The following is a 14,419-nucleotide window of genomic DNA, read 5'->3' on the forward strand; positions in this document are numbered from 1 at the left end:
GTTTGCATAATTCTAGCATCCACGTCGGTTCTTCGGTCGCGCGACGAGACTTTGGTTTGTGTAAATAAACCACGAGGTACCAAGATCAGGTGGGCGGATCGCGAAGACTTCGGCCTCTTCCGTCTGTTCGGTTTTCGATAAGTTTCGTTAAGTTTTCGAGAAGCCGGTGAAAGATTTTGTCGTTCTGTTTTATTTTGACGACTGCGTCCTTTAATATCCTTCGATTCATGCGTACAATTTATATCACTAAAGCGTGTAAAGTGGTAAAGCGTGTGATAATTGATTTTCGAATATTCGTACATCAATGGAAATTTCTGGAACAAAAGGGAAAACTAGTCGAGTTTGCCAGAATGAATTCGATTTAATCGTTTCAGCTCTAACAATGTCCATGTGGCTTTCGAAAAATTGTTCACCATACACTGTGAATCTATTAGCATGCTCGTGTGCAACAGTTAAAACGTTCGTTATCACGCTTGTTTGGAGTAAAAAGTCTGCTATACGAGTCGTATTTTGTTTTTCGTGCTTTCTTACGATATATTTAACAAACCAGTATATTTTAATTAACGAACGAACAAACCCTTGTTGCCATATATTCTTCGCCAATTTCAGAAAATCCAGTCAACCAAGTACCATTCTACCAACACTGTCGCGTCAATGAAGCATTTAAAAAATACGCTAGTGGAACGTGCATACACGCGACGCGTTTATACCTGCCGGGTCTATTGCCCAGGGACACGCAACAACGTCCATTACACATTGTTAACGCGATTGTCCCCCTTCTGTTTTGTGTTTTTCCACGGATAGAAAATGTCAGTCGGGGACCAGTATCGTCAGCGTATCCTCCCCTTTCCGATTTTCCCAACTAACTCATGCCGGTAGCCAGCCCCTTTTGTGTCGCGTCGACGCGTTATCGAAGTCTTTTTTGGTACAGGAGATCGCAACCAAGAGAGAAATCTCCGATTTCCGATGTCGGCCAATTGGTCCTGACTCCTAGCCGTTCCATCTGTCACCGGCAAGCTATTGGCTCGTTTTCCTCGGACTGGCCGCGACAGGAAGTTACGGCACGTGCCAACGGAACTAAGTAACCTATCCGCCGTGCAATTCCACGCCATCGGGGATCTTACTCTTCTCCGGTTATCTCTTAATGGCGCGGCTCTACCCGACCGTAAAGGGTCGCGATTCCTTCGGGACGAACCACGGAGAATTAAATCTGAAATCTATCGTCCGGATGGTGGATTCTTTGTTGAGAAATTATAAAGGATCGCGTGGAAAGAGATGTTGGGATTTCGCAGCGTTTAATGTCTTTCAGTCGCTAAAATTGCCTGTTTTTGACACTTTCACGGTGTAACGGAGCAACGAAGGATTCAGAGTGAATGGTGTAGAAGAAAATCGTCTCTTTATTCTCGAGATTTCTCGTATTCCCGGTGTTATATACAATGAAGCGCGCCCTCTCTACTATCTACGGAGAATGGATGTTAATCGTTGAGTTATGTATGATGTTTAAAATGTGAAATTCGTGAGTATCTCTCGTGCTGCGCCGCAAATGCGCTCCATTAACACTTTTCTAGCAGGTGGTTTCTGCAAAATGTATGTTTACAGTGAGTTTCTATATACATTTCTGGATTTGTTCCAGACTTTACTTACACTGTTAATTACAGCGCTCATGAAATCTTAGTAAGTTTCGTACAACAGACACGATATACCCATAACAATCCTCTACGGTACAGTCCTATAACGTTTTCGTATTTTCAATTAAAATTGTTTTTGAAACGAAACTGCTATGATTAATCGATGATATTATTTCTATCGAACGAATCTTCGCTCGATACTTTCGCTCCATCTTCCTGCATCGTAAACACAGAAGAGCGTAGAAACGGATAGACCAAAGTGACGACGTAACCGTATTCCGGTTGCCAGAGGATCGAAATCATAAATCCATTAGCGGCGAATTGGTCGCGTCGATCGCTCGACGTGGCATTCTGATTTTGGCAAATTGCCGCTGACGGTAGGCAATGTCGCCGGAAATGGCAAAATAGCCGATCGATTAATCTCGCCACGTTTGCTAATCGGTCCCAGGCACGTACAAGCGTCATCGTACCGCTCGTTTCTGTCCTGTTTTCCCTTTGATCCTCCCGCGAACCAGTCCTACCTGGCGTGATTACGCGGTTTCCGGCAGAAGTAGTCCCGCGTTCCAGCTCGTTCTAGGAAACGAGCTTTTTTCAGGTAGTCGAACGCGAGAGAAACGACTGCAGCCGCGCGAACACGATCTAAGAATACGCGTACACGTCGATTCTTGGGACGTCGGACTTCCAGAAATAAATCCGCGCTTTGAGAAAAGATCGTAGACTCCCTACTGTCTGCCTCGTTCCGCTTCCCAAGAATTCTCTAACACTGCCGTGACTTTATGACCTCTCGCAGTTGTCTCTGTTTTAAAGGAGACAAAGGCTGAGGAATTGGAAGAGCTTCGTTCTACATCGAATCGTAAACTCTCGTTTTAAATGTTGCGGCCAGAACTTGTTGCGAGTTCTCGATGGTGGAACGATGCTTCTCGCTGCACTTCTATACTCCGACGCTCTGAGATCTCTTGACGTTGAGTGGTCGTTGTTATGAGACAGGCTTAAGAACGGAATTCGAACACTTGGCGACGGTTTCCGTTATTTAAGAAGATGGTGCGGTAGCAAGAATTCGATCGAAGAAACGAAAGAAACGGAAGCACGAGTGTGAGTTTTTCATCGCGTACATAGCGAGATTATAGAATTGCACGGGTGTTAAAGTTTACGCGTTTCGAGAACAGAAACGCTAGCTTGAAACGTACACGCGGCGGGAATATACATATGGTGTCAATTTCGAACTTAAAAAGTTACCAATAGTACATAAATCGGAGAGTGATTCTTGAAATACGCAACTTGCTACTTGCTACGTAAACAAATTTGATAGATATATCAATTTTCAAATCATTTGATAGCCTGTAATCCAAGATACTTCTGTGAAATATTAGGTCGTCCGAAAAATTTCTTTCGTTTTATAAGGAAATAATGCAAAACATTTTCAGTTTTACATTATTTTATCGAATTACGTATGATCTATTTTGTTTTATCAATATAAAGATCACAACGTTCGATAGATTAGGTTTCATGTTTGTATAAGGATGCGTCGTTGTAAAAGACGTGTCTCTGAAAGAAAGACACTTTCCCGACAACCTAATACGTACAATTCGATTTTTGTTACCGGTTCACGATCCACCACATCTGTGCCATCAAATATCGTCTAATTCTATTGACTATGCTATTTAGGATGAAGTCGGAAGCGTGTGGCGGAATCTCTGGTTGAAATTTCCGAGAGTTACACAAAGTAGCGTGCACATTGCTCTCTTTCTCTGTTCTTCTTTCTTCCACGTAAAGACGAAAGTAACTAAAAAGTGCGCGTGACGAGTAGCCGGTCGACGAATTAGCGTAGGTGCACTGTAAATGTATTAAACGACGGCATCCTGATTACACGGCACATCATGGCTGCAATTAAGCAATTGGCCGCGGTTTCCATTTCGCCGACACCCGGAAGCGTGTGTACGCACGTCGCGACGAATTTGCCTGTCGAGAGTGTCGAGACGCCTTGTTTCCAAAGCGGCGTACGATATATCAGCTTGGACATCTGTGAACCGCGACGATAATTTTCCTCGTTAATTCGACGCTGTTTGAACATCGATCCTCTCGTCGATCGTAAAAGACGAACGTTAAGCTAAGTGGATTGTCAGGATTTGGAACTAGAGAAAATCATCGTATCATAATTTAGGTCTCGCGTCCCTTTATTGGTGCATTTGGTGATGGGATTAAGTTGTTTGCTCTTTAATGGTGGTTTTCTCGGAATAAATATTTGGAGCGCAGAATTTTCCTTAAAATAGCTTCCACGATTAAAGTGGGAGAAATAGTACTAAATGTATCTTCTAAAATCCGGTAGTTAAAATTTTACCTTGCGATAGTTTGCCAATTATCAATTCATTTTACGAAGTAGAAGTTTGTAAATTGAAATAAAGATAACTTTAGATATTTCGTATAATTTTTCATACCATACGCGTCCCATATATTTTTACATCCTGAAATTTTCCACGAATGTTACGAACGCTGAACTTTTACAAACCAGAATGAACAAGTTTCACCGCTAGAATGGAGACCGCAAGTGTGCAAAGTATAACTCAAAGAGCGATTAATACTTTCAGGTGGAAAAAACCGTGGGGCCATAAGTGGCGTTCGATTGGCATCGGGCAGTCAGTTCAGCGGCGCGAGAGAGACGATAAATCTGTGGGACAAGGATCGATAGGCGTGCGATTTCGACGCTTCGAAGAATCGTTCGAGCGTTCGCGTCCCGCTGCTCGCGACACATCGATTAAACGTGATTTCGTCGCTCGTGAACAATCGTTCGACCGTTATCGTTACCTGCGACGGATCGATTAAACGCGATTTCGATACTTGCGAGAGTCATCGGAGCGTAACGACGACGACGTGAAGGAGAAGGTACACGGACGTCGCGACGCTTCTCCTCTCTCGAAAGCTTGTCTCGAAAGTTCCGTGAACTGCGTTACGCGAACGGTACTTGGCTAACTGTTCTCCGGATGCGGTTTCCGAATCCACTTCCGGCAGGACGGTTGGCGTCAAATTGCAGCGGCAAATGTCCGCGCGAAATGAACATTAACCCGAAAAGCGGCTCTCCGCTTGCTCCGCTTTGATGTTCGCGCGGATAATTGTAGTTACCGCCTCGTCAAAAGACTCATTACGTATCACGGCACTTATTACGCCGTAATTATAATACGACCCTGTTCTCTTTGTACAACCTCCGCGAATATTTGTAGCCTGGCCATCTGCGGTCTTCGATGTAACTCGTCCAGGAATGTCTACTTGTATTACGCGATACCAACGAAAAACCTCCAATATCGAGGTTAATTTAACCTGGCCAGGCTTTGTCGGGTTTATTGCTTATTCCCTTGTTCATCGATGCGGCGTAATTAGGGTTACGATGCTAGAAATTGATATTTATAGCAATGGGGTGAAAAATATTCGAAATTGAAAGACAGAGAATAGAACATGGCAGATTCCGATGGCAGTAAGTTCTTTCACTTTCTTTTATTTTATTCTACGTGTAATCTACATTAGCGATATTAACTTTAGGTCGGAATATAGTGGTCTGATTCTAGTTAATTCGATCTAGCTTGATCACAGGTCAATTTCTTCTATTTTATTCTTCCTATAACGGTGATAGTGGTAACGTTAACTCTGGACAAACAACGCGTCTGTTTCTATTCGTCGAAGTTTAGAGAAAGCTGAGTTTAATACAGCATTATTTCGATTTAGGGATCAGGAAACAGACTTGTTCAAGAGGCAAGCCAACTAACTTGTAAGCGGCCACTTGGAATATTAGACCGAGGGAGAGGAATCCGTCGACAACCCGAATAGCTCAATTAGAATAGCTCGAGCTCAACAACCAAAAGACTCTGGTCAGAATTTTAGCTTGGCCAAGTTCGGCTCTGCTCCCTGTTCCAGACTCCATGTCCGATAGCGAGCCGTGATATCTCATAATCTTATGCTTCGAGAGTCGATACATCACGAGAGAAAATCAAAAAATGAGGAGACGAGTCCAAAGCAAAGCCCAACCTTTCTAGAGACATGTCAAAGTGCCTCCTAAATCGATAAATCTCTCAGTTTCAACGTGGTACATTTTTTCCATGGTCTATCGCCTCACCACCTTCCCGCGCACCCTTCCATCTCACCATCGTGTCTTTCTTTTTGTTCCTTTTCTTTTTTCTTTTCTTCAACGATCGTTTCCGCGATCCGTTAAGACGCCGGCTCACCGAGCGATAACGTTTCATCGAGCGGGAAAATCTATCGGTGAGTCATGAGTTTTTACGGTACATCGAGGCAGGTGGAGGGAATCTACGATGAAAAGCCGGAAGAAGGCGACGTTGTGCGGGGTAGGAAAGGGAACGAAGCGGAAAAAGGGAGAACGGATAATTACCTGGCGTCCAGGGAGAGGTCCAGCAACGGCCGACTCGTCGAAGACGTCGAGCTTGAAAAGGGCCCTAATCCGTTCGCGAAAGATAATTTGGATCGGTCGAATAGGCCACGGATCGTATATTATATACGTTTACGGTGGTACGAGCAGCGATCAGTCGCCTGTGTTTCGTGTGCGCCGTTTTAATTAATTCACTGCATTTCCTCGATCGATTCGCTCCGTGCCGAGCTAATTACAATTCTGGATAATTTTTAATTAATGGACCGAGCTGGGGCGAACGAACTGACTGATCAGAGACTTTTCGACAACAGCGATTATTTACGAAAGTTCGTACATTTTTGAACGTCGGTGGCTGATCTTGTTCCACTTTCGGGAATTAGGGTACTCGTGAATATGTAGCGAACGGAGTACGCTTTTCGTGGGTGAATAAATTTCGGATATCCTATCGAATAGTGTACGGAAGATCGGCACCAAGATAACTACGTTACAGATCCAGTGCGCTTATCCGAGGGAATTCTACAGCCGGAACACGGGTTACTAACCTTAACTAATTCGGCATTCCAAAATCGTTTATTCGTAGGTCGATAGTTTTTCTAATTAACCTATTCGAACTTTCCAAGAATACCAATTCTCAACCTCAACGTTAAACCTTTGAACTAATAAATATGTATAACATTCTATAATAAATACAATGGTTCGTAAATATTTATCGTAGCCGTTATACGTAAAACTTTATACCTTCTAACGCGTTTTCTCGCAAACAATAAATAAACTTTTACAATAACCATCGATCATTCCATTTGTTCCACTATTATTCTCCTTCAGCTTCGTGCTTGCATTCCCATATTCCAGCACATCTTTAATACTCGATCTACCCAGCAAACGTAAAAAGAAGATTCTGCCAACGAGAGATATTGTCTGAACATCGTGGCCACGTGCTGGAATCGTAGAAACGAGCAAAAGTCATACACCATGAAACGCGACGAGAGTGTAAGCGTTTCCAACGACCAAGGAGCCAGTTAACCCGCGACCTTTCATCCAGCCTTCTCCTCGCGATGCACGTACGTATCTGCTGCATTCCGTCGAGGCGATCGCAGGTATCAACGCAGCTTCGAGTCTCATTCGGTCGTTCGGCGTGCCGGTTAAGGGGTTAACGACACGAGGCCACTTGCCTCCCCCCGCGACATTTGCGAATACAGGCCTGACGTTCAGGTTATGGCATTGTAAGCGAGGGGCACCTGGTGCTAGGCCGTGGTACACCCACGGAATTCGATTAATGTCGGAGGATCGATCGATCCTCTGGTCGCATAACGTTTAATTAATCCGTACGTGGCCGGCTCGAAAGGAAGGAAGCCGGCTTCGTCTCTCTGTTTATTAGTCCCAGCCCAATATGTTGCGTCGATAGAGCTGCCTCCGCTGTTTGTTTATCCTACATCAAAAGGATCCGATACGCCCGCTTAATCGTTGTTTTCTGCCGCGCAACCGCCGCGTTTCCGCTGCACGCGGGGTTGCAGCTTTCCAGGCTTCTTTCGAGGTGCCTCTGGCAAATCTAAACGCTGGAAATCGTTGCGAAGGGCGTTGCAATACGTACGTACAATGTTTGTGTACGGTGGTTTCGGGCTTTCGGATATTTGTCACGTTCGTGGATCGTCGAATCGTGGATGATCGTTTGGAGCTTAGAAACAGCAGCGAAATAAATTCGTGGAAACTGGAGTTTGGTGTATGCTTCTCGCTTGCCTGTTCTATGCGATAGGCAGACTTCTATTTCTATTGTCGGATGAATACTTTCTAAATGGCGCGATCTACTTTGTGCAACGTATCATTTATATTCAAGCGACATGACGCTCGACGTGATAAATTGCACGTTGGAGGTGTGCCAAGTTACGTGGTTTAACGATAAATTCTATCGATGAAGTCGTTTCGAGGAATCGATAGCGTTTCCAATTTTACGAAACGGGATCTGGGTTGCTCGAAATCCGAAAGTTTCCAGAACAGGAGGATTAAATCGGAAAGGCGAGGACGATGGGTCGAACGGATAAGGCGGGTCAGGTCTAATTGCCAGACCCTCGGGACCTAAAACGCATGATTTATGGACCCTTCGAGATCTTCTGCAGGATTTGGAGGTTCTTAAAAGGAAGGGACAGGCACTTTGAACGCAAACTCCTGATACTCGATTCGAACGGTTTTCTAGCCGGTCGGATCTCTCTGTCAGATAACGTTGACGACTCGTCACAACGCGACCGGCAGCTGGTGTGTACACAGGACAGGGAAAAGTCGCACGTTCTACGAAAATCGATCGCGTGCCTCGTCGTCTTCCTCGCGCCGTGTAAATATAATTTTAATCTTGACGGAAATTTTCACCAGGAAAGGTACACGACTGAAAGGGATCGAGATTGAAATCGCGTTCTCCATTTTGGCTGGCCGATTTCCGCGCGTTTACTCCATCAACGCTGGGATTCGACTCCAGTTTCCGGCTTAGAATTCAATACTAATATTTAACGTGGAAAACGACGATGTACATTTCGAGGTTGGCGTTCGTCCGATCAGAATTCAGAAGATGAAGGAAATTTAATAGGAGGATCCGTCCCTCTTTTCTTTTTTTCTTCTTCCTTGCTTGACAGTGGAGTTAAACGATCGTCGAGCGGCAATATAAAATCGAAGAAGAGAGAGTTATCAACGGCAGACGCGAATCTTCTCGAGATAGATTAGACAGTGATCGATCTTGGAAGCGAGACGCGTGCAACTTTTTCCTCGCGCTACCGACACCCACTCGCTCATCGATATCCAATGATGGAAGATAATTTTTCTTGGTTGTCGCTCAGTCTGCGCCGATCGCGATAACGTTGCTATTTATTCCATTAAATTATCAAAGAATTAATAAATTTCTCATCCACCTTTGTATTTTTCAAGGACAGCAAAAAATCCTCTGGCATCTTTCAGAAAAGACTGACAATTCGTTATCAAAGTCATTGTTTCGTAAATCGTTTTGACAACTGGATGTTGTTTTCGCCTTATTTCATTCCCCGCACGGACAACCGCAGTCACCGGATTAATTACATGTCTTTCCATTATAGGATTAATACCCGGTCTGTACACGTGCTGAAAGTCTGTGTTTGCACACCGATGTTTGCCCCGTTGTGCAATCGATCGATCGCAATATAGAGATGGCGCACGCTATTACCGCTTTACATTAATATTTACACGGAACGCGAGATTTCACGGGATTCTGTCGGCTGCAATCTTAATCGCGAAATGTCAATCCTATTCGAATCGTCGTGACGTAACGTGCAATAAACTTTGAAAGCTCTATTTACAATACGAATGATTGCTTCGTGCCGTATATCACTTTTTTTAGAGTTACATACATAAGCACGACGTTGCTTATGAAACGAATACGACCGATATATAACGTCTTTAAGCGGAAGCAACTGGCGAAGCTTGTTCATACGCTATATTAATTTCACTCAGTTCTCCGTAATTACCTCTTATTTCCAAGGCTACGCACAAAAAAGATCTAATTTTTTAAATACTCCGTTATTAAAGTTATTCAATTACTTCATTCCATTTCCACTCAACTATCTTCACCACCGGTTATTACTTCAACAATTTTACACGCGATAAACAACTAAAAGTATGTTCAAAAAGGAAAAGAAGAAACGCAACATCATCAAGGTTTGGAAAAAGTTTCGGAATAATTAGCGGCTATTCAATATGCGTATCGAGTTTCTCTATCCAGAGGAAGAAGTTTTATTTGCAATTACCCTCGGTAATTACCCGCTGCTTCTGGACCACGGTGTATTAAACGTTGCCAGCTGGCGACGAGAAAACGCTGCCTACGCGGTTGCACGTCCTGGATGAGTTCGTTAGGGAACTTTTCATAAGTTTCTCTCGACCGCGTTCCCGCGTCGCGTGAGACCGAGCCATCGTCACGTTCTCCATTCCTCTTTCCCCCCTTTTCCTATTCCAGGACTCCAATCTTCCACGCACTTTTGCGTATCGTACCTTGCCAGAGAGAGAGGTGTTGGCTCGCACGCGTAATAACGCTCTGCCCCGACAACGGGCTCGAATTAAAATGTGCGTGCACACGTGCGAACGTATCCCTTTCACGGTGAGTCACGGCTCCGTACCCAAGTGCGGAAGCGGACAGGGGTGAAGTTGAAGCTACCGGTTATACACTTTTTGAGAGTTTCGAAAGGGGGAAGCCACTGACAACGCCGCCTGTGTTAATCATCGATTCGATTACAATGAAACGAGTTTAATTATAGGTGGAGAGTTCCTTCCCTGAACGATCGAAAGGTGGGAAGGGGGAAGGTGGGTTGGGTGAAGTCCGGGCTGTGTTAAACTCAAAGATTTGGATTGCTGAACGTTTCAGTTAAACTTGAGACGCTAGATTCGATACTTTTGCTTCGACTATTTTTCTAGAACCCTCTTATACGATAATTTATTGAGTATCGATATTAGTGTATTATATTTGTAGAAGTAGATGATAGTACGACTACGATTTCTTTAAACTTTTGTATAATTTTTAATTTTGTAAATTTTAAAATATTTGTAAACTTTTTTTGTATAATTTTGTGTGCTAGATTAGATTGGCCGCGTAGTAGTGACACACGTATGTGAATATGTGTGTGCGCAAGTATGTGTGCGCGCAGCGTCTCGAAAAACAGACGAATGTAACCGTTCCGTTGGTAGTGTGGTATGGAAGATGGTGAGACAAAGAAAGTGCCGTGACGCGTGCAAATGTATATCGACGAAGATCCTGGAAATCGTTTGTTTAAATAAATCTAAAACTATTTTAATATGAATTCTAAGTGTAAGCTTAATGTTCCTTTACTTTTATTTCGGCAATTAAGATCGACGATTCTCGACAACTTTAAATAACAATACGAGTTGAATTACATCGACATTAGAGTATAGTTTGCAAGTTAAGGTATCTTAAATTCGATAAACGCCTCTGGGTTTACGGAAGCTCCTTAACCAAATAGCGCTATACATGGCCCATGTACAGCTCCAATTATGATATTCCATTATATTCCAAATATAAGCTGTATAGGTAGTATCCAAACAGCTGGATATTTAACCTACTACCGTTCTAGACCTATGTCACGCTGAACTTGGATACAGCGAGTCTGACTGAAACGATGGCCAGAAATAATACTGATTTTAGCTAAATCTGTGTTTGCCCGAGACATCGCGCTGGACAAAGATTACCTCATCTGCACTAAGTTTAGGCGATACTAAAGCTCGATTGCACTTGGCTTAGTTCCTAACTTTACTTCTAGCGTGCATTCACGAAGATTCAGGTCGTACACCGTTCCTTTCAAACGAAGTTCCCTAAGAAAAATAATTCCAAGCAACCGAAAATCGCGGCCATTAGCCCACAGAGTTACACAGAATACATTAACCCAGGAAAAAACAAACGATTCTCGCGATCCATTAACCGCGTCGAAAACGGACTGCAGGCGAACTGGAAACGAGGATAAATAGAATTTTTTCTCGCTTGTCAGCGAGTCACGAGAGGACGGGCAATTAATTGGTCGACCAAGCGGAATGCGTGACCGAGGTGGCGATGAAGAATGCGAATCCAAAGGCACGCTAGGAATGTTGTGCGTATAGGAGCGTCCGAAGGAATTGGAAGGTTGGCCGTGGAAAAGTTTTCGCTGGAAATTGGATTAGAAGGCGAAAAAGAAACGGGGTCCTTGACGAAGAAGCGTCGAAAGAAGAGGAAGAGAGAAGAGATTCCGGAGGAGGCAATTTTCTTCCGGTTTTATAACGCGTCGACGTGAAACAATATGCGTCAGGCGAAACTGCCTGATGCTGCCGCTTCTGAATTGTATTATTCGAGGGACAAGCCACCGAAAAATGTCGCGTTCGTTCGCGATTCCGTTGCGAGCCACGAACTGAAAACGTCTTCATTTTAAAGTCAGATTTCCGGCGACCCCGGAAGCCACCGGCTGTCACTTGTCCCTAGCAACTTCTTCCCTTGTAACTGACACGTTTTTACAGGCTCGCGCTGCTACATTTTGCATAGAAAGGAAAAAGAGGTCCTCTCGTCTTGTTCCACGAATACTCGTTGCTCGATACTTGTTCCAAAGAAAGCTCGATGCAACACAGCAGCCTCGTAAAACGATCGTAAGTAAGAAATTGCTACGAAACGTTTCCTCTTGCAGTCCTACTTATCCAGGAATTACGTAGTCAGCGCTCTGAGTAGCGCGTCTTTTCCTACAGTTAAACGCGTTCTTTGATCCGGTCGGGAGGCGGAGGGAGGATTATTTAATTTCTACAGCCAAGGTCGAAGCTAGAGAGAAGAAAAATAAGAGAAAATGTACATGGAGTAGCTCGGTGAAAAAGAGAGCGGGCCTTTCTCCGCTAAAAGATACAAATTCGCAAAACAAGATTTAGCCAGGAAGATATCGGTGAAAGGACCGAATGAAATATCGCTGCGCCTAGGTCTGATTCGGTGCTAGTGCCTTGGCTCCGGTGTCGAGTCTTTTCATTTTCAAAATCGAATTACCGGCAAGCCGAGGAGAAAAAGGCACGCCTTACTTATCCTTGGTGTAAAGAGGGAAATACTTTAATCGTGGCCGGGCAAGGCGCGCTGCTCTAAGCATTATTGTTCCGTGATTCGTTTCGCTGTCTTCCTCTTCCGTCCACGGGCAGGGCAATCGGAACGGACACGGCGCCTGGCAGAGGTTGGTCCCTTTCCGTCGCTCTAACTTAACTCATTTATCCCGACCCTCTTCCTCGATGTACTGCCAGGCACAAGCGCGCGCCCCTCTTTTCTTTCTTCTTTTCCCTCTTCCTCGCTAGAGAAACCTTTTTACCTCTTCCCTCCTTCCCGTGGCCACACTTTCATTTCGTTTTTCCTCCCATCTCCGTGTCTTCCTTTCTTCGTATCGTCTCGTTTAGTTTCGTCTATCTGTGGACTTTTCATTTTTGCGTCGTCCGTTCCTCTCTTCTTTCCCCGTTTACGACACCTTATTCCTCTGTTAATGTCTGGTTACTTTTTACTGGTCACGCTTTTTACGACGAGGAATTATTTCTCCTCGTCTCGTTCCTTGTTTCCTCGTTATCCCTACCTTCTTTTTACGTTTTACCAACGTTTTCAGAGTATGTTTCTCTTATTTTTAATGGAACGTTAACAGGACGCGCGTTTACACGAACTGTTGTCATAATTTTCAGAACAACGTACGATCAGTTGCTGAAGTGGATCCTACATATTACGAGACACCGCCTATACATGTTCGAAATTCGATTTAACAGAAAGCAATTCCGGCACCAAATTTACACGCCAAACAACTCAATGGGCCATTGTGCGTGGTTAGAGCCGTAACAAAAAACGAAGTAGAAGAAGAAACAGAAAAGGAAACGAAGAAAAGGCGAGAGGGAGGAGGAGGAGGAGGAGGAAAGAAAATCATTCGTCTCCCCTCAAAGTTCTCTTTCACCGACTTTCCTCTTCCTCGTTCCTCCGTCCCGTCTGGGACGGTAGACGACGAGGGCCGACCTTCAATTTCCGGCGAGCGAGCTCGCTCTGCACGATACACGCAGCACGAGTTGCCTAAACGATACCTCGGTTGTTAACAACTACAAAACGGTCGGCTAATTGCGCGCGAATCAGGGACGAGCCGCGTCGATGCTCCGCCGAGGTTAAATTAATTTTCAACTTAATTGCTCTTGTTCGATTCCCTGCCCGTTATCGAATACCTGACGGCCTGCTAATTGATTTCGTGAGGATTCGTTAGCTCTTTCCCGTGTTTCCCTCATCAAGGGGACGCTTTTCTTCGAGTCGAGCCGAATTATTTATTCGTTCGTTTATTTCGGCTAAGTCTATTTGGATAGTGGATTACGTTGGAACAGTGGAACGTGGAAATTAAATTTTAATTATGCAACGTGATTTGTGCCTGTTATTCCGAGACGAGGGATGGATTTTTAAGAAACAGACGGTCAGAAGTCGAAGTTTGTCGCAATACAAATTATCAGTAGATAGATAGATCTGTATATGAGTTTTGAAACGGTAGAACATAAGAACTATGATAAGTTTAGATAACGCAAACGTCCCTAAAATCTGTTACTCGGTATGATCCTTTGAGATCAAAATCTATTGCTCAATGAGGTTTTCTAAACGGAGTAGATAACAAGGAATCCACCCGCTTCGCTATAGTTTAAAGATGGAAGATCAATCCTAGGTAATTCTAGAACCATACGTTCAATGTTTGTTGAATTTTTCTGAAAATGTGCTACGGTCTCTTATTCCAGGTTTTCATACGATTATTCCTGGAAGCTTTTCAAAGCCCCGGGCCGGGTATTTACATACTCGATACATGTCAAACATATCGTACATACAAAATCTCCCCTAGCGGTCGTCACTCAGACACCTGTTCAGTCCAAATCCGTAGACAGGTCTCATTCGAAACACCTT

At 44.1% G+C, this 14,419-nt stretch overlaps 1 protein-coding gene across 1 annotated transcript in view; it reads right to left on the reverse strand.

The window, feature by feature from the left end:
• LOC122577918 (probable G-protein coupled receptor Mth-like 1) overlaps nt 1-14,419 on the reverse strand; it is a 154,168-nt gene that overhangs the window by 59,711 nt on the left and 80,038 nt on the right. The window lies entirely within an intron of this gene.

This window comes from Bombus pyrosoma, linkage group LG3 (assembly GCF_014825855.1).
Source record: "Bombus pyrosoma isolate SC7728 linkage group LG3, ASM1482585v1, whole genome shotgun sequence".
Taxonomy (NCBI): Eukaryota; Metazoa; Arthropoda; class Insecta; order Hymenoptera; family Apidae; genus Bombus; species Bombus pyrosoma.